We start from the raw sequence: 27,988 nt of genomic DNA, 5'->3' as shown, positions 1-27,988 counted from the left end.
AAATTTACTGATTTTCCAAGTGAGAAAATTCCTGTTTTTTCATTCTCACTGAGAAAACCATAAACCACGTGGTTCTGTCACGACTCAATAAGGCATCTCTACTGTATGTTGGTCAAAACATGGAGGGTGATTAAGGAGGTGATAAAAAGAATAATGAGAGGTTACCAAATTCAATTAGTCCGACTGAGATATGTGACCATTTTACTGATATTGCCGAAAAAGTGGCTGAGAATAATTGTGTTGTTAATTTGAGAAATGAATTTGAGCGATATCTACCTGCAGAGGCTGACGTCTCGTTATGCCTCAAACCAGTGACCCTGACGGAGTTAAAGGAGATGGCTCCATCGTTTGGCAATTCTGCAGCTGGTATTGATCTTGATCCATCAAAAGCTGTTAATTTTGTTATTAGTTCAATTAAGTCAGATTTTATGCTTTTGATTAATCAATGCTTTCACAAAGGTGTGTTTCCAGATTTTCTTAAACGTGCTAAGATTACTCCTTTATTTAAAAGTGGTGGCTGGTTCGCCCTTGATAATTATAGACCAATTTCATTACTATCAGTGTTTTCTAGGATTATTGAAAAAGTTTTCTGTAGGAGACTGTCAAGACTTTTGGAGGCTCAAAATTTTGTCCATGAAAATCGATTTGGATTCCGTGACTATATGTCAACGGAGCAGGCACTTTTGTTTCTCACAACAACAATAAACGATTCCTTAGATTTTACTATGAAAGTTGCTTCTCTATTCTTGGATATTGTCAAAGCATTTGATTGTGTTAACCGCAAAATTTTGCTTAAGAAGTTCGTCATTGCTGGTGTTTGTGGCAAGACTTTGAGATTCATTCAATCTTTCCTTGCTGGTAGAATGCCATGTTTGTCCATTAATTGTGATATATCAGTGTTTCGGGAAGTGAAAAATGGCGTGCCACAAAGATCATTCCTTGGCCCGTTGTATTTCATTAACGACTTGTGTAATGCTGTTGATGGTTTAGATGTTAAACTGACGTGTGGACAGATTGAAAGTGAAACTTCAGTTAGGAAATTCTAGCTATGTTTGCAGATGACACGCAATTCACAGTTGCTGCAAAGACTGGGAATCAGCTAATTTCGACACTGAGAGAAGGCCTAAGTGAATTTTAAATTTGGCTAGAGGCCAAGAGACTAGTTATTAATCTTAGTAAGTCATTAGTTGTTGCTTATAGTTGTTCCAAAAACAATTATTTGTGGTTCAGGGTTTAACTTTAGGTGAGGTTATTGTTACCAGAATGCTGAGGTCAAGTACTTAGGAGTTTATATTGATGAAACGTTGTATTTTAGGAAACGTATTGAGGTTATTAGTGCTAAGAATTCCGGTAATGTTGGAATGTTGCAGAAGTTGCAAAATATATTTTCAGTTGAATTTTAATTCGTATTCACAACCTTGTTTCAGTTAGAGAAATCTAAGTAAAATTTAGAGTGGTACCAGTGTTTGGTTTATTCTTCTACAGTAATGTAAAGCTTATGTATCGAATTATGAGTTACAATCTAGGAACTTGCTTTAATTTTACTTTTCAAATAGGAAACCAGGTCCATAATTATTCAACTAGACAAGCTCAGAACGTCCGTACAATTTTGGTTCCGTCTATGCGATTCACGTTTTCTTTTAAGCATATTGTACCTAAATCTTGGTTAGATGTGCCTGAAGATACTAAACTTATTAAGGAATTGTCTGAGTTTGTGTTTCTGTTTAAAGGACTTTGTTTTAGTGTGTATGGGTCAAGGGATTACTCTCCTGTTATATAATGTAGATGACCAAAGTATAAGCATAAATGAATATTTTTTATGTGTATTTAAGCAGTTAATTAATACTATTTTACGTTAGTAAAGTTATTATAATGAGAATTGACCCTAACACAAACCTCATCGAGGTTTCTAGGGACAAAGTGGTGAACTGAAATCTGTGGTATTTGCTGTGTATTATTTTCTCTGTTGTTGTTCAGTTAATAAATTGTTGTTGTACTTGTTTTAATAAATTTCTCTCTCTCTAAAAAGACAAAAATCAGTTCCTAAGATGGTGCTGATACACCTTTTTGACAACCTGTTTGCAAATAGTCTATATTGATTTAGTTTGGATTCCTCCTCAACATTGACTAAAATTCTCGCCTTATTTTCCTTAGCAGCAGTCCCAATAGAAGTAGTAGTTGTAATAGTTGTGGTAGTAGTAGCAGTAGCGTGCAGATTTTTCATGTTATTTGACTTACTAACCCCCTCATAATTCCCTGAATGTTACAACTAAATACTCTAAGCCCCTCCCGAGACAAGCCCTTTTGATAATATGCATGGACAATCTATCATGTTTTGATTTAGTTTAACACCCGATTTAACATTCCTTGAAGTTTCAGCTGACTGCCCTTGGCCTTTTTGTACACCAAAGGTTAAACACACATATTATGCATAGCCTTCCACTGAACTTCTTTGGGGAGGTGACATCAAAAGAGGCTTAGATAATGGAACTTTCCCCTATGTTGGACAAAATAGCCATCTTAAAGTTTTGATTCGACCTTAAAATTGATGCATAATCTCCAGGGCCGTAACCAGGATTTTTTTGGTGTGAGGGGGGATCTATTTTTTTCTGTTTGGGGCATGCACATAAGAAACTGTAAATTGCATCAAAAATGTGAAATTGATATCTACTTCTTCATTTCTGGGAATATTTATTGTCTACGCTGTTATTATTAAAGTAAAGCGCAATATTAAACCCAAAAATGAGCAGAATTTATTCTTCGTAGTAGGGGGACTGCCCTACTTTCCACCTCTGCATTACAACTTCCTGACTGTCAATGTAAGCCTCTCCCCCTCCCCCTTTGGTTTCTCGCCAGAAGGCTTATAAATTTATGAGGACAGACTGGAATCCTTCTCGAGTTATTTTTTTCTAATGTTTTAATTAAAGGATGAATTTCATCCCAGTATTCTAAGCAGAGGTGTAAGCGAAACGATGGCCTCCCTATAGTGCGTTGCATATTTTGCTCGTTTTAATGTAAAAAAGTAAACTATTTGGCAGGAAAAGAAAAGTCATTTTAACTCTTTTAGAGAATAATTAGGGCTATACTTGTCAATTTTTAATTGTATTCTTGATCAATTAATCATAATTAGTGTTATATGTTTAAAAAAAGTTTATACAAATTTTATCTTTTGTATAAACTACCATGATCACTGACTGAAGAATTATGCAGGAATATCTCTAATGACAGTCATGAATGAATGACTTACTAATTTTATTAGCCTGCAAATAACTGATACACCTAGTACAAAAAAGAAACCAAAACAACACTACCTATGTAAATAGTAAGTAAAAAATACCATGGATACAAAAATGAACGAAATGAAGGAGTAATTGCTTCTTTATTCGAACTCCAAATTTTTATGTGTTTCAAGACGGAAATTATATAGACTCAAGCGTTTGTCCACTTTACAAATTGTGCAGGCAAGGTGGCGAGCGCTAAGTGCTTAAGACGAGAGATTGTAATTCTCCTAAATAGGGTATATAGCTATAGTGGTTCCAACGGTACAGTTTTCATTTCGATCTGACATCATTTTTGGGGGCTTTCACAAAAGCATAAATTTCAAGTATGTTCCCTTATATTGGGAATGTCAATTATATTAAATGCGACTTCAGGAGGAAGGGGGCTAAACTATCTTAAGTGAATTTTCCATCTGTCTCAATTTTATTAACACGATTTGCCTTTTACCTTAGCCAAATATTTTTTACCAGCTTTTATTTACAAATTTTTTTCAAACCTAATCTCTCTTTTTTTTACGTTCTTTTTGTTTTTTAGACCAAATTAATAATATCCCTTGCAAGATTTGTGGGGATAAGTCAAGTGGAGTCCATTATGGAATAGTGACCTGTCCATTATGTCCATTATGGAGTAATTACAACTACCGATGCCTAAGACGATACCGATGCCTACGATTCTGACGTCAGTCACCATGTTGTGTACAATAATGTGTTTTTCTAAAAAAAAAAAATTAATATGTCTTTTGTCATTTAACAATTCTAAAAGAAAAAAGAATACCTATATCTCTTGGAGTGTCATTGCAGCTGGCTGAGGTGTCTGAGTCGGTAGTGTATAGGCTGTTGATCAGCTTGGTAGATCGGTTGAGGCCAGGGTATCCTAGAGGACAAAGAGTGAGCGTGAAATCAAATGATATAAACAATAGACATTGGTGCATTCAGGGGGATCTGCGATAAACATATGAAATATCACTTTTATACTTTTGGGATATTGGGAAGAATGAAAGAATATACAGCAACTTTTTGACCCAGGCTGCCTTCAGAAATATATATACTATCCTTATATGTGAGTAAAAATTGTGTATGTATGTATGTATTTATATATGTTTGTTCTCGAAAACAGCTCCATATGTTTTCGGGAAAATTAGTACCTTGGGATATCACAATATCCCAAGAATATTCCAAGATACCAATTTTCCTCCAAGAATATGGAGCCATTTTCAAGAACATGCATACATAAATATGCATGTTTAATATATATATATATATATATATATATATATATATATATATATATATATATATATATATATATATATATATATATATATATATATATATATATATATATATATATATATATATATATATATATATATATATTCAGAGGCAATTCAGAAACTAACCTCCGGTTGATTGAAAAAAATACACCAAGTTAAGTAAAAATATTTTAATATATACATCTTACAACTACATCTTTGCACTATTTTTTGACATAGTCTCCATAACGATTGAGGCACTTATTGTATCTCTTCACAAGCTTTGAAATTGCTTCTGCATAAAAATCACCCGCTTGTGCCTTGAGCCAGCCTGTGACCGCATCTTTGAGCTCTTCGTCGTCATCAAACCGCTGGGACCCGAGCCATTTCTTCATATGCATGAAGAGGTGATAATCGCTTGGCGCCAGATCTGGGCCGTAAGGTGGATGGTTGAAAACGTCCCACTTGAAGGACTCAAGAAGGGCTGTTGTTCTGCGAACAGAGTGAGGACGGGCGTTATCGTGGAAAAAAAAGATACCAGAAGTCAGCATACCACGGCGTTTGTTCTGTATAGCCCGTCGTAATGTTTTTAGTGTTTCACAGTACACGTCTTGATTAATGGTCGTCTCACGTTCCATGAATTCAACCAACAACACCCCTTTGGCATCCCAAAACACCGTTGCCATCAGTTTTCTGGCAGAAAAATCTTGCCGGGCTTTTTTGGTTTGGTAGGCGAATCTGAATGTGCCCACATCTTCGACTGTTCTTTTGTCTCAGGGTTCACGTACTTAATCCAGGTTTCGTCACTGGTCACGATTCTGTTTAACAATGGTTCTCCTTTGTCATCATAACGTGACAGAAAGTCTAATGCAGAGGCCATTCTTTGAGTTTTGTGGTGGTCGGTAAGAATTTTCGGCACCCATCGTGCACAGAACTTACGGTAACCCAATCTTGCTGTCACTATCTCGTACAAAAGAGTCTTAGAAATATGTGGAAAATCAGTAGACAACTCCGCCATTGTGAAACGTCGATTTTCACGAACTTTTGCATCAACTGTCTGAACGAGTTCGTCAGTCACCAAGGATGGTCTACCACTCCTCTCTTCATCATGAACGTTTTCTCGTCCACTTTTAAATAAACGTACCCATTCACGGACAACTCCTTCACTCATAACTTTTGGTCCGTACACGGCACAAAGCTCACGATGAATAGCTGCTGCAGAGTATCCTTTGGCTGTAAAAAACCTTATAACAGCACGCACTTCACATTTGGTGGGATTTTCTATTGCAGCACACATTTCAAACTACCACAATAACTAAACTAGCGCAGGTACGATGTTCACTCGACTGCGGCTTGATGCCGACTGACCTGCTGAGCGCGTGAATGCACAGATGGCGCCCTACTCCCCCCACTACACGCACTGTGACCAATCGGAGGTTAGTTTCTGAATTGCCCTATATATAGATATATATATATATATATATATATATATATATATATATATATATATATATATATATATATATATATATATATATATATATATATATATATATATATATATATATATATATATATATATATATATATATATATATATATATATATATATATATATATATATATATATATATATATATATATATATATATATATATCTCCTCCCTTGCCGCAGCTGAAGGCATGTTTCGGTTAATTTTTGCGGTGAATTTACTATAAGAGGAAAAATAAAACAAATGATGTAATTCCAAGATACTAACAAAAATGTACAGACTGAAGATTATTGAAAAAATGGTGGTGGTAATCAAGATGACTGCAGTATTACAAATCGATCATTTATTGGGTTGAACCAATGCATTGTTTTCTAGGAACTACCTGTCAAATAAGAATTTTCGATTCTTTTAAACGTTCTTCATTTTCATGTCATTATTTAAAAAAAAACTTTCCAAAAAACAAGTTTTTCAAAGAAAAATAAAGGCCATTTTAAAATTAAGAGTAGCAGACACAAATACCTGTTAAAATTTAAACTCAAAACGACCAAAAATTACTATTAAAAATAAATAAAACCCAAAACAAACATAAATTAAATAAACAATCATAGCAAAAAAACATAAAACAAGTAATAACAAAAATGAATAAATAAATCTTAAAGCGAGGAACACTTAAATTGAATAAGCAAATCAAGGTTAAACAAAAAAAAAAAAATATGGTGCTATTGAAGTATAAATGAAACCCAAAACGAACAGAAATTAAATAAAAAATAAATGCAAACAAATATACAACAGATACTAATATACATGAATAAAAAAATCTTAAAACGAGTGAAAATTAAATTGAATATACAAATCAAGTTCGAAACAAACACAAATCACCACAAACAAGAGCATAATAATACAAATAAGAGTATAATAATATTGAAATTGAATATGTAAATCAAGCTCAAAATGAAAAACAAAATATTTTGCTTTTGAAGAATAAATGAGGTTCAGAACAAGAAGAAATCAAATAAGCAATTAGTGCAAACAAACATGCCATAAATACTAATATAAATGGGTAAATAAATCTTAAAACAAGTGAAACTTATATTGAATATTCAAAACAAACTTAAAACGAGCAAAAATCACTACAAACAAGAGCTTGGGTATCGCCTCCTTCTTTCACTGTAAAAGCCTAGAACTGACTGCGTCATTGGCGCTTTACTGAAAACTGTATGTGTCTTGAACAGTTTTGGAAAGTATAAACAAAATCAAATTGAATATTTGATATACGATGATATTAATTATTGAAAGATCCATCAGTTCAAGATTTTATTTCACTGTAATTTTATTTCTTTTTCAATGCTGTAAGAACAGGAAATGAAAATATTTGTCACATAATTAATTTTGAATGAAGCGCCAATAGGCAGTAGGCTTTACTTTAGGTTTTTACAATTAAGGAAGGAGGCAGTATCCAAACTCTTGTTTGTAGTGAAACTATATTCTTCTTGAACAATCTTAGAAAGAACTAATAAATTAAACTGAATATTTGATGTATTAATTGCTGAAAGCTCATCCGTTCAAAATTTTACTGTAATTTTAATGTTTATTTTCAATATTAAGTACAAAATAAAATATTTGTAATATAATTCGTCTCCAGTAAGGTGCAAATGACGCAGCTGGTTTTAGACTTTTACAGTGAGAGAAGGAAGCGATACCCAAGCTCTTATTTATCGTGATTTTTGATCGTTTCAAGCTTGATTTGCATATTCAATTTAATTTTCACTCGTTTTAAGATTTATTTATTAATTTATATTAGTATCTGTTGTATATTTGTTTGCATTGATTGTTTATTTAATTTCTGTTCGTTTTGGGTTTCATCTATACTTCAATAGCACAATATTTTTTTTTTTTGTTTAACCTTGATTTGCTTATTCAATTTAAGCATTACTCGCTTTAAGATATATTTATTCATTTACATTATTACTTGTTGTAGGTTCTTTTTGCTATGATTGTTAATTTAGTTTCTGTTCGTTTTGGGTTTCATTTTTTCTTTAACAGTAATTTCTGGTCGTTCTGAGTTTAAATTTTAACAGATATTTGTATATGCTGATCTTAAATTTAAAATGGCGTTTACTTTTCTTTGAAAAATTTCTTTTTAGGGAATTTTTTGTTTTAAGTAATTTTTGTTCGTTTTTGATTTAAAAAAGTTTCAAGTTTTTAAAAATTCCTTATTTCAAAGTCAACTTTTTTGCAACATCAAATGTTCATCAAAATATCAAAACTAGTATCAGAGTAAAAAAATAACAAAGTAAAGAAAGCATCAAAGTAAACAAGGTGTCAAAGTAACAATAAGCAAAATGCATAACTTACAGCCCTTGCACCGTATATTAAAGTTGCCACGTAAATCACTAAATCCAAGTATTGAAGTAAACAAAGTGTCAAAGCAACAATAAGCAAGTTCCGTAACTCAGAGCAATTTCCCCGAGTTTGGGGCGGGGGTTTAACCCCGGATGCATAGTTGTTTGGCCTTTGACCATTTTTGAACAAAATTCTAATTTCAAAATTTTGACGGAATCCCTTTGCAAAAAGTGGAGCGTGGGCTAATTACCCATTGATCACTTTTGATTCTTTAAAGAAAAAACTAGAAGTTTCAAATTTCGATCAAATGAGCCCGTCCAATGTTAATAATACCACCCTTTCCACAAAAATCTTTTATTCTAATAATAGGCAACTTAAATAAGTTACAATCCTTGCCTCGGGGGCTATGGAGGATTTCTCAACCTCTAAGTTATAGTTTGAATTTTGAACTATTTCGAACAAAATGGCCATTTCAAAATTTTTGTAAAATTTTTGATGATGCATTTGGGGGGAAAAGGCAGAAGGGGGGGCGGGGGGTTAATACTAAGAGGTGGGTGGGACTGGCTGTGCTCAAAATTTCTGTGGTGGCCCTGTTTTCACTAATCTTACTGCACAGCTAAAAAAACAATAGCATATCAAAACCTTATTGCCTTTATGACCTTTAGTTTTCTACTGACTAAAACTTAGTAACAGAAAAAAATTAATTACACTATTAACTTTGCATAAGAGATAACCACTCACAAATATACATAGCATATACCACATATAGTAGAATATATAGAGCTATTCTCCCACTTGCGGTGCAAATGCGAGGATATTAGAGGATCGGATTTAATGCCAGGGGCCCTATAGTTCCTTGGCGCTCAATCTCTTTTGACTCTTAAAACGCGAACCAGAATTATCACTTTTCAAACAAATGAGCCCTCTCTGAAGTTTATATGAGTTTCCCTTCAATTAGAGCCAAATTTGGCCCCAGGGCATAACTTACAACGCTTGCGCTCAGGCCCTGTGGGCTGTGTCGACATCGGAGTATTGTCGTCTTACTTTTTTTTTGTTTTAATTTGATGCATTTGGGGAAAAAGTACAAGGGGGGCTAGCTGCCCTCCGATCGCTTTTGACTCATAAAAAGTGAACTAGAACTTTCAATTTACAATCAAAGGAGCCCTCTCTTAGGTATATACGAGCATCCCTTCCAGAAAAACCTTATATGCCCAAGGGCATAACTTACAATGCCTGACCCGGACCCTAGGGGGTTTTGTCGACATCAGAATTTTGTTATCTGACCTTTGAACTATTTTTCAAAAAATAGCTATCTCAAAATTTTTATCTGATTTATTTGGGGAAAAAAGGCCTAACAGGGGGGGGGGGCTAGTTGCCCTCGGATCTCTTTTGAATCTGAAAAAGTGAACTAGAACTTTTGATTTTAAATCAAATGAGCCCTTTCTGAAATTTCTACGAGCATCCCATCCATAAGAACAATATTTACCCCCAGGGCATAACTTACAACGACTGCCCCCGGGCCCAGGGGGGTTTTGTCTACCCCAGAGTTTTTGTTATATGATCGTTAAATTATTTTTTAACAAAATGACTAACTCAAAGTTTTTATCGGATGTATTTGGGGAAAGAAGGGAGTTGGGGGGGGATAGCTTCCCGCCAATCACTTTTGACTCCTAAAGAAGTGAACTAGAACTTTCAATTTCTGATCAAATGAGCCGTCTCTGAAGTTTATACAAGCATATCTTCCATAAGAAACTTATATGCCCCAAGGGCATAAGTTACAACGCCTTCCCCTGCGCCCTGTGCGGGTGTGTCGACATCAGAATTTTTTTATCTGACCCTTGAAGTAATTTTAACAAAACGTCTATTTCAAAATTTTTATCTGATGCATTTGGAGAAAAGAGCTTGGGGAGGGGGGGGGGGCTTAGTTTCCCTCCGATCTCGTTTGACTCTGAAAGAGTGAACTAAAACTTTTTATTTCAAATCAAACGAGCCCTTTCTGAAGTTTATTTGAGTGTTCCTTCTATAAGAACCATATTTGCCCCAAGGGCATAACTTAAACGGCCTGCCCCTTGGCCCTAGGGGGTTGGGTTAACTCCAGAGTTTTCGTTATATGATCTTTGAACTATTTTTAACAAAAGGGCTTCGTAAAGTTTTTTATCAAATGTGTTTTGGGAAAAAAGGACGGGGGGGGCAAGCTACCCTCAAGTCACTTTTGACCTTTAAAAAGTGAATCAGAATTTCCAGTTTCCAATCAAATGAGCCCTCTCTGAAGTTTATATGAGTATCCATTCCATAAAAACCTTATAGGCCCCTAGGGCATATAGTTTTGTTAAATGATCTTTGAACTATTTTTAACAAAATGGCTACCTAAAAATTTTTATCGGATGTATTTTGGGGAAAAGGGGTGTGGGGGGCTAGCTGCCCTTCGATCACTTTTGACTCTTAAAAATTGAACTAGAACTTTCAATTTCAAATCAAATGAGCCGTCTCTGAATTTTATACGAGCATCCCTTCCAAAAAACCTTATATGCCCCCAAGGCATAACTTAGAACGCCTGCCCCCGGGTCTTGGGTGGTTGTGTTGACATCGAAGTTTTGTCATCTGACCTTTGAACTATTTTAACAAAATGCCTTTCTCATATTTTTTATCTGATGCATTTGGGGAAAAAGGGCGAAGCAGGGGGGGGGGCTAGTTGCCCTTCGATCTCTTTTGACCCTAAAAAGTGAACTAGAACGTTTAATTTTCAATTAAATGAGCCCTCCCTGTAGTTTATACAGCCATCCCTACTATAAGAACCATATTTGCCCCAGGGCGTAACTTGTTGAGTTGAGTTGGAATAACTTAGGAGTTAGAAAGTTAAAATCACCGTCTTTAAGAGACATTTGAGCCTTTCTGGTGAATTATATTCTATTTCAAAGAACTTTATACGCCCATTAAAATTATTACAATAAACCAAGAATACCTTCTTTGAAGAAAAACTGAGCAAATTCTCTCTCTCAAAGCCTATACCACAAAACTGAACTCCCAGACGATAGTACATTTTTGTTGTCTAGCTGTATTCCTATCAATTCAGCTGCATCTTTGGGAAGACTTACATCTCTTACTAGGTCTTTGAGTTCACTTTGAGAAAAAGTTAACGTTCATCGTCAACAGAAAAATTTAAATAGATTCATCCTTAGAAATAATTCTCCCTTGATGATTTCAAAATCATCATTCAGTATACTGGCTTCACAGAGGCAGAGCTACCAACATTTTAGGGAAGGAAGGGGTTCTGATGCTCTGAAATAGAGGATTTATTGACTGAAACACCTCAACTTTTTCTTGTGTGGGGATCCTTCAAATCAATCTGTGTGCATATCCCATATAGATTAAGGCCTCAAATATCTTTCTCTAGAATAATTAAAATATTGACTTGTTTTACAAATAACAACAGTTCAAATATAGAAGAATTGCCTTCAGACAATGAAATTTTATTTAATAAATATTTTAGCTCTACATCTTATAGAGCAAAAAGAGAAATAAAAATAAAAATAAAGACTTACTATAAAATACGTGATAATTAGAACGTGCAAGAACATAAGGCCCGATCTTCCAGTCATAGTGAGCAAAGCTAGAAAGAGGCCACAAAAACCCACAATGTGGCGCTTTCCGTAGCTAAGATATTAACTTTTTGCCGTTTTTGCGAGTAATAATTATATATCTTTAAATTTTTCTCCACAACGGTACTAGATTTTTTTTTCTGAAGATTGGTATCCCGCCATTTCCTGGTGAAAAAAAAATGATCAAAATAAATATTCTCTTTTTTCTCCTTATTTTCATCCAAGGCGTGATTTGGCGTCTACAGTTTATTTTTTAGAAAAAAAACGAGAAATATGGAGGGAAATTGAGACATTTCAAAATTTCTAAGATTAAGAGAAAAAGAAACGTTATGGGTGGGATTAATTACGAATTATTAATTTTCAATTTTACTCTATAATTTCATTATAACTTTTTTGACAGAAATCAAACTGAAGAGTTCTGTCTTCAAATGAGGGTAAACAAGGACTATTCCTCAAACAAAATCATGCAGTCAGAATCGCGCATAATATATACCTTGAAATAAATAAAACAAAATGTAAATAAATAATAGGTTTAAATGTGTCTATGAGCTTAACTAAATTCGAATTTGAGATGAGTCGTATCTAGATTGAGCCCATTTCAAAATTGAATTTTTGGATATTTTTCCACAACTAATTTCCTTGTTTTGTTCCCCATTAACTTTAAACTCTTTCCAAATGCATAGACATTAGAGAAAGTTCCAAACTGGTTGTACATATGATAATATCAAATTTCCAAGGTTACAACAATAAAACGCATTTTTTGCCCATAAAATCCACCTCAAGTCTATTCATTCCTTGAAAACCACGATTTTCTGAATTTTTTCTTTTGGTTCTTCCAAATTATAGAACTTTTAGGGCAACAAGGAACTTTCGTCATTGCTGTCACATTGAACCGTGAAAATTAATTAAAAATAGCCATTTGAATTTGAAAACATTTTTTGTCTTTACACACACACCGGGACGTACGCCGAAGGGGGGCCTCCGGGTCCGGCCCCCCCCCCCGAAATCTCATGATTTTTTTATTTTCCCATAATTTTCTGATTTTCTTAACAGAATAATGGGTTTGAAGGATTTGGGCCCCCGAAACAAATTGGGACCCCCCCCCTCCGAAACAAATTCCTGCGTACGTGCCTGCACACACACACACAGAAAAAAAAAAATCATGTGTTAGCAACAGGTTGATATTAAAAGACAACTACAACTTCAAAAAACCTACCCCTTCTTAAGTGATTCATTTTTTTCTATTTGACGCCAACTATTACCAGAAACAATATGAACGTATATAAGGGTTGTTCTTAAGGTTGGTGGTGCCAGGGGCAAAATTCATTACAGTCTCCCCCTCTTTCCTGACTTAAACATATAAAAAAATCAGAAGCCCCCCCCCTCACCCACCCTTGAACGGCGCTGACTGTATTCTTCTTTATTAAAAATTCAATTCTTTTTTTTCTCCTTTTTTAAAGACGAGTGTAAGTATGACAATTTCCACTGCATAATTTGAAATTTTTGTAATTATAGTTTTTATACATAATTAATTTTTTAATTAATAAGTTTTTATTATTTCTATTACAATAAAAAATGTCTTTGACACTTTAAAAGTCCAATAACGACAAATTTGGCAGCAGAAATATTTTAATTGTGGGCAACATTGTTTGAGCAAAATATTATTTCACTAGTTAATAGTGAAGCTAAAAGTTACCACTTCTTAAGTTGTTCATGCTTTTTCAATTTGACGCCCCTTACTAACAGGAACAGCATGAACGTATATCAGGGTCGTTCCTAGGGTTGGTGGTGCCCGGGGCGAACTTAATTAGCCCCCCCCCTTTCCCGAATCAAAGAAACTGAAGTTGCTTGTCCAAGCGGCAACAATGCTTCTCATAAGGCCAAACAAGTCTTTACATAAGATCACCGGGCTACTCATAATATAAAAATAAGAAGAGAAAACGTACTGTACAAACTTCCATATAATCGTTTCCCCTCTTTTCTGTCTTCTTGATTATATTTTCTATATGAATTTCTTCTTCTTCGATCATATCTTCAAGTAAACTCTAAGGAAAAGAAGCTACTTGAGACTGACAAATATATTAGAAATTGAACAGTACATGAGTACAATACAAGATCACCCATAAGTGAGAACCCCCATAGAAGAACAAACATGTATAAAATGGTTTATGTTATGTTGCACAGACACACAAACAACAAATAAGAATCCCACATGGATTTTTTTTCATCATTTCATCAGTGGCACAACATCATCATCAAGATCCTGGAAGGGGCAAAGTTGGAGCCAGTTTTCCTAAATCAAGTGAAAATGACTGGGAAAACCAAAAATGGGCCGTAAAGTACCATAAAGGTAAAGATATCCTAAAGAAAACTGACCCGTTTCTGTTGACACCTGAATTATACAGGCTTATCATACTTTTGACAAGATTTTTGAAGAAAATGAATTTCAGCTAGGGGGGGGGGGGAGGATATTTTGTTATTTCATATTATTTCCTCATAAAGTTATTTGTAAGGAAATACAAATCGAATAACAGCAAAATTGTCTTCCCTAGATTTGAAAAAATACATTCCTCCCATACAATTTTGTAAACTAACATCCTTGTAGGAAGGGAGATACCATACGCCACTACTTAGTATTCCCAAAAAACAAATTTTTTCTCTCCACATTAGTAGGAGGGGGGGGCAACTGCCACCCCGCCATCCCCAAATGACACCCCTGCACTGATGGAATGTATGAAGCTGCTCCAATTCTCTCACTATGGGCAGAATCATCTGTATAAATTTGTCTCTGATTAGGGTATTTTTCGAAATTAGTTTTGAAAAAATATTTTTCACCACATTATGATATGGAATCAGGTTTTTATTTATAGGAATAAGGTGATATTTACAGTATGGCCAGCCTATCTCTTCTGGAGAGGGTACCAGCACATAAGGCTGATTAAGAAAAACTTTACCAGTTTATCTTGACGAAGCTCATTCAAATAGCTCAACCAATTAAAAAAGGCTAATTATTTTAATCCTCTGAACTGAAACAAGTAATGTTCAAATACTGGTTCAAAATATTACAATTTATTGAATGACAAAAAAAAAATCTTTTCTTGAACATAAAAAACAAGCTTGAAAATGCATAAGAACTTAGGTGGTATTGATAGCACAATGTTGTAACAATATTCAGTTTACCTGTCCATTGGAAATCAGATTACCTGTCCATTAGGAATCTGAAGGAAATCTTCTGCCAAGACTTTAAAAAAAATATTAAAAAAGGTCAAAACACTATTGTTAACATAGGCAGCGCAAAAGCGCTTCCTAAGTAAAGAACGATGTTGGCACAATGTATTATTTTTTTTCTTTAGATCAGGGCACTTCGTATCGAAGGAGTTATGGTAGAAACTTCGAAAAGGACCCATTTCATTGGAAATATCGTGAACTTAAACAGGTCACTTACAATATATGGTTTCTAAAAGAATGAAAACAAATCTGAAAGGAACTAAGAAAAAGGACTTATAAAACCCCTATGCCTTCCCAAGGCCAGAACACAATTTGCACTTTACTGAAAAAAATATAAATCTTTTACTTTTATTACTTTAATAAATAAAAAATACTAATATTTTGATAACTAAATATCAGTATAGGTATATTAAACTGACAATGCACATTCATTTGTATTTTTTGATTTAGTAAGGTTATAAAAGTAAAAACATTTATATTTTTTTCAGTAAAGTGCAAATTGTGTTCTGGCCTTGGGAAGGCATAAGGGTTTTGAGCCCAACTTATGTTAATTTCTGATCGTTTTGAGTTTGACTCGGTTATTTATTGTAATTTCTGTTCGTTTTGGGTTTCATTTATTTATCGATGCTGATTTGCGGTAGATTATTTAATTTTATTTTTGCTCATTTTTTGTTTAATGGAGTTCTTTACTTTTCTTTGAAAAACTTATTTTCTGGAAAAAGTTTTTTTTAAATTAGTATCTGTTCGTTTTATATTACAAAGTCTTTTCAGAGAAAAGGAAAATAATACTCTAAATCTTTTCGTTTTTTTAAGAATTTATAGTTTGGCCTGCTATTTGTACGCTGGAGAAAAATTTTCAGCAATTTTTAACAACATACACCCTTTTGAAAATCTGGACACAAATAGTAGCATTCAATTTCGTTTAATACCTCCTCTATTTGACCTGAAAGAGAAAACTTGATACCATTCGCAGAAAAATCTGCTTACTTTCTTGGATAGCTTGGATACACTTACGCTATTTTGACTTGGTTAGATTTTAAGAGCAGAAGTAGCACCGAAAGTTTGAACATAATACCCTCAGTTGTTCTTGTGATACTGCTGAGATGCCATATTGGGAATTAGTATTAACACAGTGCATTTTGATTTAATCTTAAGGCAATATTTAGTTTTTAAACATAAAGGCAAATGGGAGGGTGGGCGGGGAGGGGATTAGTTGCCCTCCAATCACTTTCGATTACTAAAAAGGGTATCAGCCCTTTCTATTTTCAATCGATTGAGCCCTTTTCGAAGTTCCTACGACAACTCCTTCGATACGAAGTGCCCTGGTCTAAACAACACCAACAACAAAAAAATCATACATCATCGATCTTTACTATAATTAAATAAAAAAAAATTTTTTAAACTGAAAGTAAGGAGCGACATTAAAATTTAAAACGGACAGAAATTATTCCGTATGTGAAGAGGGCTGTCCCCTCCTCAACGCCCCGCTCTTTACGCTAATGTTTTTTATTGTTTTAAAAAATAAAGTTGTGAGACAGAGTCAAACTTTAGCGTAAAGAGGGAGGCGTTGAGAGAGGGGACAGCCCCTTTCATATACGGAATAATTTCTGTTCGTTTTAAGTTTTAATGTCGCTCCATACTTTCAGTTTAAAAACTTGTTTTTTTATTTAATTTCTGATCGTTTTTTAGTTAATGCAGCTTTTATTTGCATAAAAATTTTACTTTTCTTTTGCTAAATGGATGTCTTTACAAATTAACTTACGTAACTAACTTCTATATTCGTATATTTTTCTTCTGGCAAAAAATACAAAGTTGCAGATTTTTGCAGATATGAGCTTGAAACCTATGTAATAGGGTTTTCTGATACGCTGAATTCTGACGGTGTGATTTTCATTAAAATTCTTTCACTTGTAGGGGATGTTTCCCCCCTCTTTAAAAGATCGAGTAAATTTTCTCAGGCCTGTAGCCTTTGATGAGTAATATTAAACTTAATAAAACTTATATATTTAGGATCAGCATTATAAACACATTCTTTTGATACATTTATTGACACCAAAATTCCGTTTTTAAAAGTTTCGATTACTATTGAGCCGTATCGCTTGTTTTTTTATTGTTTTTTTATTACGTATATGTTATTACGTATATGAAGGGTTCTCCCCTTAGTCAATACCACGCTCTTTACGTTAAAAGTTAAAAAAAATTTTGATTCACAAACCCCTGAATCACAAAGGCCGTTTAATTAGAATAGATAGCTCTTTTGAAAGCACTAAAAAAAAAGTGTCGCGTAAAGAGCGAGGTATTGACTTGGGGGAGAACCCCCTCACATACGTTATAATTTTTGTTCGTTTTAAGTTCTAATATTCCTTCTTACATTTCAGTTGAAAAAACTTGTTTTTTTTATTTAATTTCTGATCGTCTAATGATCGATTTCATTTCTAATGCTTGGAAATCCAGCGCCCCCTTCATAGAAATGTCTCTTACCCCAAAGAAACATCATCCACGGAACTATTCTCCAGAGTAACCCCCTCCTCTAGCCCCCCCCCCCAGAAAAAAATCCTTCCTGAAAATGGTTGTATACTTCCCAATAACCAATAAATAATGCTGGCAAGTCCGGCGCCCCCTTCATGGCAATTTCCCTTCCCCAATGAAAACTTCCATCATGAACAGATCCCCCAACATAACCACCGACCCACCCTTCCCTCCCACTACCAGAAAAAAAACTCCTGAAAACTTCTGTATACTTCCCAATAACCAATACTATATGTTAACATTGGGTAAAGTTCATAACTTTTAGCCCTCCCTCTGGGAACTTCGGGGGATGAAGTCACCCTAAAGACATATTTATCATATTTTCGACCATGCTGAACAAAATGGCTATCTCAAAATTTTGATCGGGTGACTTTGTGAAAAAAATGAGCGTGGGATGGGGCCTAGTTGTCCTTAATTTTTTGGTCACTTGAAAAGGGCACTATAGCTCTTACTTACGGCTAGACCGAGTCCCAATACGACTTTATAGGATCACTGGGTCGATAAGATTACCCCTGAAAAAAAAAAAAAAAAAACAAATAAACACGCATGCGTGATCTTTCTTCTGGGAAAAAATATAAAATTGCACATTTTTGTAGATAGGAGCTTGAAAAATCTACAGTTGGGTTCTCTGATACACTGAATATGATGGTGTGATTTTCATTAAGGTTCTATAACTTTTAGGGGTCTTTCCCCCTTTTTTTGAAAATCAGCCAAATTTTCTCAGGCGCGTAACTTTTGATGGGTAGCACTAAACTTGATAAAAGTTATATATTTGAAATCAGCATTGAAATCTGATTCTTTTGATATATCTATTGGTATCAAAAACCCGTTTTCTAGAGTTTCGGTTACCATTGAGCCGGGTCGCTCCTTACTTACAGTTCGTTACCACGAACTGTTTGAAAAGTTTCCCTTCGATCTCTTTTGACTCTAAAAGTGAACTAGAACTTTTAATTTTCAACTAAATGAGCCATCCCTGTACTTTATACAGCCATCCCTACTATAAAAACCATATTTGCCCCAGGGCGTAACTTGTTGAGTTGGAATAACTTAGGAGTTACAAAGTTGGAAGTTATGAGTTGGAAAATGATAATTTTTACTACTGGATTATACAATTTTTGAGTCTTCGCAGCATATTACTATTACTCCTATTTAAGACGATTTGCTTTCTAGCAATAGATATTTTTAGAGATGAGAATGCAATGGACGCTGATGGATGGGGAAGCCCTCCCTTTACCAAAGGTTTTAAGTCCAACTATTCTTTCCTCTCGTCTCTACTTTGAGTAATGCTGTATAAATTATTTTCTGTTTGGGTTGTCGACTCTTAAATGGTAAGCTAATGAGTCATAATGCTTACAATAAACATTTTACTTAATTTCAAGTCTGTTTAAAAATAAAATCCTTTGATGGATTCATCAATACTCTCTTGTTTTCCTAACTGTGTAGTAGATAAACTGATGCCTTCTCTCAAGTGAAATCCTGGCTACGTCACAGCTCAGGGATGTATCAAGTTTTTATCTTTAACTGAGGGTTGAGAGGGAGAGTTGGGGACGATAAAACATCTTGACAAAAAATAGGCTTGGAGGGGAGTAGCTTATATTTGAATGCTGGCACAGACCATGCATTCTAGGAATGCTAGTGCAGGAGTTCAAACCTTAATGGAATTCTTCAACAATTTCCGCTAGCTGAGGTTGGTACAAAATGCTTGTTCTGGTATTCGACAAAAAAATGTTTGTTCTTGTACCTGATGTTTTCTAACAGTAAAATCCATAACAAATTTTAAAAGATGATCTGTTCTCTATCATAAAAAGGCCCTATTGTTACAAATTAATACATGCCTATAAGTTTAACAAAATGTTATCTTCTTACTTTAAAATCATCAATTTTTAATTATCTTTAAAATTATTACTTTAAAATCATTAAAATCATATATTTCTTTAAAATCATTAATATTTTATTCACACATTGATTTATTAATACATTATTAATATTCTTCTATTATTTATATTACTGTACAATATATTATTTTGATATTATTTAATGTTATATTATAGTAACTACATTATTCTTTATGCAGTAGTTATTTACCTTACTATTCCGAGATTCGTTCAAGGATCTGAGGAAGCTTTTGTAGTGCGCCCCAATTCACAAGAATGTTACGTAAATTGATCAAAAACGTAGAAACGACAAAATATTTATTTCGTGTAGTATTAATTCCATGAAATATTTATTCTGTGTGAACGCCCTTCAAGCTTCTACAAAAGTGTCACGCAGTAACTGTAACCTAAATGACTCACCTATGTTACATAAGTCCTGTAACCATTGTAAGAGTGGGCTCATAACTGTATCTGAAGTCATTACTTCATTTTCCATTGGAGAAACTGTTCTGTCCACAAAACTAGTGCTTCAAGTTTCACAGCTCCTGTAACCAATGTGAGAGTTGGTTGGATAGGGACTGATATTACCGTCGCAGTAGCTGAAACCAAAATACACAATATTTTAATAGCAAATAATAAGTTTGAAGGAATTTGCCATGATCTGACATGGGGACGCTGATTCACAAACACATGGGAAAAGGTGGGTGTGCAGACATTTAATTTTTTCCTGGTCACGATGAAAAAGGTGATTTTTAAATCTAGGGGGAACTGATTTCGATTAAAATACCCAGCAATTTTTCAAAATAAAAAAAAATACCCTCTCCTCACCAATTGGTACCTCTATGGGCCATAGATTAAACATTGCCATGTCCATAGAGACATATAAAAATGGAGAATAGATTTTGCAAAATTTCAGTTGAAATTCACCATTAAAGCAGAGTAATGCTAAATATTTATAATGGAATTTCTGTTTTGGAATAATGGAGTAAATGATCGCTACTGGCAAAAAATTGGCGTTCCTCACTGCCTCAATGCCTCACTGCCTCACTTATCCTGCCTCAATGAGTATGCCAGGCCGTAAACAATATGTGCTGAGTCAACAAGAGTAAAAATAATGTAACAGTTGTACGAAAGATTTTTTCCTTAAAGAAATATATAAAAAGATTAATTGACCAAAATCTAGACAATTTGGTTTACATAAAAAAAAGACACCGTTAGCTTTTATTGGTTCAAACATAAAAAAAATCAGACTGGCAAGCTCTGACCACGTTCCACATCCTTACCCCAAAGGTGAGATGTGTCGAGAGGTCTTCATCTGCGACCCAGAAACATCCTGGAGATGACCTCGCAGAGGACAGAAGAAAAACCATTCGCAAAAATGCAAAGAGGACCTTGAACCATGGGGACACTTCCAGGGACATGGTAGGAGATGGGGAAGAGACTGGCTTAAGATCGCTGGGGAAGCTGCAGCTGAGAGATTTAAGTAATCGTCTTATTAATGGACAGATTTATGTCCAATGGAGCTGTGCAGGACAGTTTCTCATCTGGTTGTCCGCAAACTAAGCAAGAAAGGGACACCCAGTATCTCTCTTTTGGCCATATGTCCCAAATTTGAACCTTCTATGTTAAACTTGAGACCAGCTGTTTCATATTCTATTGTAGCCAACGGTAGCGTAGAGTTCTAATTTCACTCGCGAGAAAGAAGTTTTTAGGCTGCCAGTGAAACTCTGACAAAAGACTTACGATACCCCAGTCAAAGTCTTTTTAAATTACTCTACGTTAATGGAAAACCCCTCTGGTCATACGACTACTTTTATCCAGTCAAAGACGATTCAACGCCATACGATTCAACGGTATGTATACCGGCAACACATGCTCATTTACAGAGCACAGACTCATCGGTCTAAAATATCGATACTGGGGGGGGGCTATGTTTTTAAAATAATCTTGATATGTGTGGGACAAGTTGGCTCCGAAGTAAATACTTCAAGCAGCCATTCAAAATAACAACCCATGATATTTTCTTTGATACACCTTGCAATACAATTGGAAAATGAGTTTGAATTCACTGGGTCTAGGACTGAATTCTGTAGACTGGGACTGAATTCCGTGGACTAGCCGTCTACCGTGAACTAAGAGCTCTTTTTGACAAATTACAATTCAGAAGTGAATATTAACATTAGCTTTTTTTCTAACTAGTACCTTTAACTTAATCCATACTTATTTTTATATTTGATATAGTTTTTTTAGTTGAAAGAACTTTGAACCAAATGTGTTCCATCAAATACCCTTAAGTTTCTTGAAATTTCCCTTATGTTGCCTGTTTTAACAGGTTTGTTGCTTCTTGAAAACTAAGAGAGGGTCAAGATCTCAATCTAATCCTTAGTTAAATTGGTCCTTGGGAAATATCACGGAGTCCTAACTTATAGTTATTACGCATATTAATTTATCCTCATTTGATCCATCAGCTACAACAAACAAAGGATTAATAACGAATTTAAATCGTAAATAAAATTATAGGCATATACATAAAGAGGAGAAGAAGGAATATTTATCTGATAATAGGGAGCATGGGCCTAAACAGTTGTCCCTTACTGGAATATGTTCCTACAATCCTACTTGACTATCTTACGGTTGCTGCTACCTTTATTTCTTTCAGTTAGGCATAAGTCTTCAAGACCTGCTTGAATTTTTTAATTGAGACAGGTTACATAACAAGCTGACAAAAGCGTATCCATGATTTTTTCTTAGGGGAGATTTTTTTGGAGTGTGGAGAGGAATACAAAAAATAAAAAAAAACGTGAAAAAACTGTTTTTATGAATATTTGCTACGTTTTTACTTGTCGGACCTATTTTTTGGGTGGGGGGAGGGTATTAAAACTGCGTCCCATTGGATACGGTCTTGTCAGCAGAACTTTAAAATGGTAGCTATTATTAGCTATAAGTGTTTAAGATGATTATTTGGTTAGCGATTTCGTGCTAATATGTTAGGCATAAATATCGAAATCTCCTAAACAGATATATCCAAAAGGCTGTCCATAATAAACTAACTGACCACAAAAATCTGTGGTACTCCTTATCGGACTGGGGTGAAGCCCAAAGAGGTATTTTTAGCCATAGCTTATTGTGGAGTCCTCGGGGAGGCACTTAGAAACAGATTCTATAGTGTGAGCTTATTTCTAAGACAAATGATCGCATTTTGGATGGCTTATACTTTCGGAAAAAACAGAAATAAGCACTGAAAATACTGAGCCTCCTTTGTTTATATTTTACCACAGTCTTCCTCTCCTCGAAACTAAGTCAAAGAATCTTACGTTCCGGTATAATTCTGATTGAATGAAGACGGTTGTTGTGATCATAAATAGAGCTGTCTGATGGCTGTCTGGTTCCCTCTCATTTGGGTCTTTTGGATTCTAACTTCTTCTTCAAACTTTTCTCTGCTTTTTGACATTCGCCCAAATTTCACAGCCAAAAGGAGAATATAGTATTTTAATGCTTCAAGATCACAAGAATTTAAAGAAGTAAGCTGTCAGAATTTTTTTTTTCGTTTATAAGTGTATTTTTATATAGAAATAATCAAACATGAAGATGTCTAAAAATAATTCATCCTATCCAGCCCAAGAATTATACTTAAATACTTAAGGAGAGCTGAAAATGTTTTGGAACACTTTGACTTGGAGAGTCAAAGATAACAAGCAACATTTTTTGCTTTTCAGAAAATTTAAGACATGTGAATCGATTTTGAAAATATTCAACAAAATTATAGTAATTATTTATTTGAGTGAAATATAAGCAAATTGTCACAAGCAAAACTGTAAAATTTGTTAACTACCGAACTTCAAAATCAAAACATTTTGATTCAGTTTATCTTTATTATTGGATCAATTAGTTTTTTAGTTGTTCGAGATAGGAGCCCTTTACCAGGGGTGATCTCCAGCATTTTTATGGGGAGAGAGGGCTGCAAGTTTCCATGTTTGGATAGTCGAGGGGCTTGGTCTACATAATAATTTTTATTTCACGTTATTTGGGGGGGGGGTAATTCCCCTCTTGCACTGCCACCCCAAACGACGCCTCTGCCCTTGAGATACATAGTTTCTCCAAAAATAAATTACTTTTTCTAGAACAGGAAATCCTTTCCACTTATACAGTCTAAGATAAAGCTTTCACAAGCTGCTTCACAAAGTATTTGTTAAAATGCAATTTGTTTATTGATTATGCGTATATACCTCCACAACAAAAAGTACTGAAATTACCGTTGATTTCACTGAGTGAAAAAAACTCCTTACAAGCTAATAAAAGGTATTAGCTTTTCAAGTATATGGTTTTAAATTTGATGAGATGTCAAAAACAAAAATCCTAAAGATAGAATAGCCTACAAAATTGTTCAATAGGATTATTCTTAATGGTATAAAAGAATTGCCACACTTATTTATTAGCTTGGTTCTATTAGAGGACAAGATACATAGGATCGAAGTCTGAGAGAACAATTACCGTTTTTGGTGGACAATTCAGAATCTTGTTTTGGAATATGGGATTTTCAAAAGAAAATCAAGCTTTGTAAGCCAAATTGTAAACGTAACCGGACAGTGCAAAGAAATTGAATTCGGCACAATATTTGAATAAATAGAATATTTATTACAATTTTTGTTTGGAAGTTCGGAATTTTTTTCAGAATATTGTCTATTTTTATAATTCTGCCTGGTCCCGAACCCTGTCCCAGCCTATCAAGGGAATTACTATCAGACATTAAAGTCCAAATTAAAAAAAAAGAGAAAGAAACTAGTTATACATTCTTCTGAAAAAATGCTCCCTTCTAAGCAAGTTTATCTACTCATCGAAGTGCTATCCTTTTCTCTACTAAGATTATATTTTCTGTTTCATCAAAGTACCAAGATATTACAACTCACAGCCAAACAGAACGTTGGAGAGAATTTTGATGACAATCTTATCAATGCTCTTAGATCACTGATCGGAGTAGAATGAAGAAAGATGTTTCCAAAACCAACAAAAAGCCTAAGAAGTAAGATAAGGGACAATGCTGCCAACGCGGTAAAATTATACCGTTTTTGGTACAATTTGGAGGTACAATACGGCACATTTGGAAATTTTTTGTTACAATCAAATTTTCTAGTATATTTCGGATTTACTTGCTCCTTTCCGATTTGGATATCTATTCAAGTTTTAGTTAGACGAAATTTTCTTCATGTTGTGGCAAAAGTTTAACCCTACTCTTCAGATGATATAAATTAATCTTTTGTGGTACACTTTTAGTTGATAAACCTGTACAATTTATTTCAAAGCGTTGGCAACACTGATCAGGGGTCTCAGATATTTGTTAAAGTTGTTTTCCGTCAAAAGTTGTAATATCTTAGCACAACGACTTGCCAAACATAAAACAGGACAAATACACAAAGTTTAAGAGCCGATTGGGTGATCCTAACGTTAATCAGCGATGTAAGGGTAGCCGGTAGAATATTGCGCTAACTATACAAATTATGTACAAAATCTTCCAGACCTTCTGACTATGAGTAAGGTAGGGAAATATGACAAATTAGATAAAAACAAATGTTTAGCCTTAAGGCAGCAAATTAGATCCAAATAGAATAGTGCACTAAGACTTCAACCAAAACACTGGGAAAATAAAAAAAAGTTTATGATAAATCATTTGTGCTATATAACTGGTTTATTCATTGGCTTTCAAAGATTGTTTGCCTGCTATTTCAAGCAAATTTATGGTCCTATGTCAATTCTAAATTCTTGGTCAACCTTCTTAAGACCATAGGCAGGCGTGCCTTGTTTGCCTCTCATTACAGGCAATCCAACGGTCTTATGTCAATTTTAAATTCTTGGTCAGCATGCCTGAGACTCTAGGCAGGCATGCCTTTCCAAAAATTAACAAACAAGTATGTGTCCAATAAGAGCGTCATGCATACTCCCGCCATTTACCCGGACTCCAGCCATTTAAACATTTGCCTCTCAATTACTTGGACTATCTGTCTTGGCTTTTCTCTGTGTACAATTAGCCATCTCTTGATGCAACCTATGCAACCTGCTGCAAAATACTTGATAACTTCAATTCATTCAATTAATTTCAATTTGAATTGAAGTTATCGAGTACAGAAAGAAGAAAAAGTAGTTTAGAGCAGGAACACGAGCCACAGCAGATTTACCTGGACTAAAAAGCAGAGCCACTTTTCTAGAAGTAGTAACTGTAACTGACCCTGTAACTGTAAGTGTAGCAGTAATTTTAGCAGAACCACTGTAACTTTTTTTGTTTTCGCAGATAGCAAAAGATTTTAAGAATACAACCAAAACACAGAAATTTCTTAGATGATATTACTGCTGCTACATATTTTATGCTTCTATTTTTTAAGTAACAGTTTTGAAAAACTTCTTGGGAGGGTGTAAGGAGAAAGACTTTGAATAGACTAGAATGAAGAAGAAGCGTGCTAAGCCATGCTGGCCTCAGGAGGCTTGGTACTGCAGTTAGTTGTTAATAGTAGCCTATACCCCCTTAGACCCCCTTAACGGGACTTGGGCACCTCCGTTAAATACATCCTTGTAAAAAAAAGGTTAAGAACTCTCACTTTCTGATCGAATGAACATACTCCGAAGTTTCTACAACCATGAGATAGAGGTGGGGATAAGAAAGGGGTAGCCCCCTTCCTATACAGAATAAATTTTGTTCATTTTGGGGCGTAACGTTATTCTTTACTTTCATAATAATAGCATAGACCAGAAATCAAGAGGGATTAAATATTAATATCATATTTTTGATGCGTTTTTTAAGTTTTTTTTTGCAAAAATTGCAAAACAGAAGAATATAAAACAATATTACAATTGTTTTTTTTCTTTTTAAATTCATGTTGTTGGGAAGAAGCCTGTTGAAACCTAGTCTTTCAAAAACAAACCTAGAAATTTGGTAATTAGCTTGCTAAGAAGTCTGGTAATTTGGTAAGAACCCTGTTAAGTAAACAAAAAGAAGAGTGACTGAATAGTGAAGAAAGGGGGAAATCTAAGTTTCTAAAAAAGGAACATAGAAATTTTGTTATAAACTTGATAAAAATTCTTTTATTTTGGCTAGAAGTTGAAACATAGTCTTTCAAAAACAAACCAAGATATTTTTTAATTATATTGATAAAAAGTTTGTTAATTAGTTAAGAACCCTGTTAAGTAAACAAAAAGAAGAGTGACTGAATAGTGAAGAAAGGGGGAAATCTAAGTTTCTAAAAAAGGAACCTAGAAAGGTGGTAATTAGATTGATAAGAAGTCTGTTAATTTGGGAAGAAGCCTGTTGAAACCTAGTCTTTCAAAAACAAACCTAGAAATTTGGTAATTAGCTTGATAAGAAGTTTGGTAATTGGGTAAGAACCCTGTTAAGTAAACAAAAATAAAAGTGACTGAATAGTGAAGAAAGGAGGAAATATAAGTTATTACTTAGATTTAAGCTGGAGCGTAACTTTAGTTGTGCATAAAGACCTTTCGGCACAAAAACTCTTTTCGACATTATAAGATTTGCTAGTTTGGTATAGATTTTGCAGGATTTTTTACACAAAATACTAAAAATGTAGGATTTTTTCAAAGAATCCGTATATTGACTGAAAATAGTGAAAAGTTGTAGGTTAAATCTGGGAAACATAAGCCAAAACGGTACTGTTCTATTAGCTGGGAGCCACGCAAGAAGTAAAGTTTGGTTAATGCTAATGAAATAACTCCATTGAAAAAATATCTCCATTGGCATAAAATGAAAAATTAATGGTGTGAAACCTACTACCAAGGAGGTTCGTTTTTTTAAATAATACTGGGATATCCGGCTTCCTCTCCATTGAAAAATATCTTCCCTCATGAAAAGCTCCTTCATGCTAATATTCTTCCAAATACCCCCCTCCCCCCTCCAAAAAAATCCGTCGGACAGGTATATATATTAGACAGATATTTTAAAATCCTCAAATTAACAATTAATAACAATAAAATTATTTTAAAAGTAAAAAGAATAGTGAAAATGAAAAATAAAGTAAATAATAAATAAAAATATTTACGCTTCCTGGTCATCTTCGAGAGAGTGATTCCTTGCAATTGGGGTTTGGGATTCTTTGTGAATCCTCGGATAACACGACTGGTTGAAAGTTTCTATCCGTATATCCAAAATTGTGTTTCTAAAAAGCCAGGTTTAGTAAATGCTAATGAAATAAAATAAAATAGGGTGAATATATAATAGTTTATAAACAAATTTGGGTTATATACGCTTAATATTAACTGACCCGGATGTAATCGTTAAAAGATAACAAGATAACATCCATTTTATTCTATTCTCTTTTAATTTAACCTAAGAGAAAGGAGACAATGGAGTTCGTTGCGCAGTCTGGTGTATTTTTCAATTGTTTGGAACGT

General features: G+C 34.3%; 1 long non-coding RNA gene across 1 annotated transcript; it reads right to left on the bottom strand.

The window, feature by feature from the left end:
• Positions 1-3,935: 3,935 nt before the first annotated feature.
• On the bottom strand, positions 3,936-27,771 carry LOC148940265 (uncharacterized). The gene is made up of 5 exons (XR_016143480.1): positions 27,637-27,771; positions 22,912-23,034; positions 20,018-20,196; positions 13,913-14,011; positions 3,936-3,992 (listed from the first exon to the last, which is right to left on the bottom strand). It is a non-coding gene; the product is annotated as an uncharacterized LOC148940265 (long non-coding RNA).
• Positions 27,772-27,988: the final 217 nt, after the last annotated feature.

Source organism: Artemia sp. Qi Xiang Cuo, chromosome 20 (assembly GCF_049724085.1).
Source record: "Artemia sp. Qi Xiang Cuo chromosome 20, ASM4972408v1, whole genome shotgun sequence".
In the NCBI taxonomy this organism is placed as follows: Eukaryota; Metazoa; Arthropoda; class Branchiopoda; order Anostraca; family Artemiidae; genus Artemia; species Artemia sp. Qi Xiang Cuo.
The sequence above is the reverse complement of the archived record's forward strand: the minus strand, read 5'-3'. Positions and strand labels throughout refer to the sequence as shown.